Consider the following 1,882-nt stretch of genomic DNA (forward strand, 5'->3'; position numbering starts at 1 on the left):
GCAGTTACAGAGACAGGATCGATGCAATGCACAGCGCCAGCGCCTGCGGCCCTACGCCGCTCAGCAGTTTCACCTGGCGTAAACTTCAGCTAAGCTTCTTAAGCTATGAACCAAAAAATAGAAAAATCGGTTTTTGTACTTTATTGAAATGTAGAGTTTCTTCTATATTTTTAAGATACGTTATTTATTTCGCAAGAAGATTTTCTTGTAGGTGTGACACATTTTTCTTTTGTAGCTGCATTGTTGCATCGACTGATTTAAACGATTACGTTTCTGGAACTGTTTGCTCTAGAAAGCTGTGGTATTTGCTGTTTTGTAGTCAATAGCTTTCTCTATCCATCATTTCGCCTTTCAGTTCCTTGCTCGTTTATTGTCAAGTATTTTGCACGGATATTTTTGTTTTAACACTTTCTGATTAGCAGAATCATACTATAGTCAGCTTCAGAGCTTTTCTCGGGCAGCATGATAATTTCTCTGTTTGGCCGGTCCTCAGCTTCGAATTTAATTTAACCATATTCCAAAACTGGTACATTCCGAAAATCAGATAAAGTCGGATCAAGATCACCTTGGCATGCCGTCAAGATCATATGCGAAGTATTTGTGTCTGTAATACCAAAACTGGCTACTTTACCATAAGCGTCTCTTTCCAGGTATGTGAATAACTGCACGATTGAATAATGTGACTCATACGCTCATTTCCATAAATTCTGTGCTCATCCCTTCACTCATAATACATGAAAATAGCAGCGTGGAAGAAATAAAAGTAATAATTACGATTTGAGACTGAATCCATTACGCGGTGTATAGTTTCATGAACAAAATATTGTTTTATTAACTATTTAGCAACAAAGTGTTGAGTTCAAGGCCTTCTCTGATATGTTCTCAAATACATATTGACGTGTCAGGAGGTTATTTGTAATGGGGTGTTATGAAATGTAGGTTTTAGCTACCGTAATTTTGAATACGCCAGAAATTATTTCAGCTGTAGAACTGAAGCTTGTACTTCAGTTAGCTATTATTCTGAAATTTTACATGAAGTTTTATGGCGATTGATGTTCTGAAAATAGCTTTATTAAACGTACAGGTTGGTGTGTGGTTCTTAGGATCTGAAAAGCGTACATGCGTGTGACTTTGCATGTGAGAATAGGAGCGACAGACGGCAACATATCAGCGTGGCAACGCTGAGGTGTCGGGCTACTGAGAGCATTTTATAGCTTCCTAATCGTCACTGCATATCACTATGTGACGCACTCCTGTGAGTCTCAGGTAAATGTGAAGAATGATTCAAACGGCATAGGAAATTAAAACTTTAAAGTAACCAAAATTTAGAAAAACATATTTCGTACCGGAGTCTGTGTGGACTTAGAAGTTCTGTGTAGTAATCAATTCATAACTTAAAGAAACTTTCTCAAATTCTTGACGGTTCCACATTTTCTAAAAATTAACAACTTTAATATTACTGTTTAAACTCTTTCCTTTTTTTAATGATACACTTTGACCCTTTTACATATTTTTGTTTTAGCATTATTCTGGATGTCCTATTTCGATCAGTCTTTCACTATAAATCACTATGAAAGCAGTTTTGTCCTGAATAATTCATTTCAGCACTTAATTTTGTCACTTCGGTGAGTGTTTTAAGGTTATTTTTTCGTTCTGAATCCGGATCTAATCCTACCTACGTAGAGGGACTTTTACAGTGTCCTTCTCTTATCCTATTTCTCTTTCTTCATCTTTAGGGTACTATTTCTTGTCTAGCATCCGTAGCATCTCATCTCTTTGTTAAACTTAATCCAGGATTATACAGGGTGATTCAAAAAGAATACCACAACTTTAAAAATGTGTATTTAATGAAAGAAACATAGTACAACCTTCTGTTACACAT

This window comes from Schistocerca serialis, chromosome 4 (assembly GCF_023864345.2).
Source record: "Schistocerca serialis cubense isolate TAMUIC-IGC-003099 chromosome 4, iqSchSeri2.2, whole genome shotgun sequence".
Taxonomy (NCBI): domain Eukaryota; kingdom Metazoa; phylum Arthropoda; class Insecta; order Orthoptera; family Acrididae; genus Schistocerca; species Schistocerca serialis.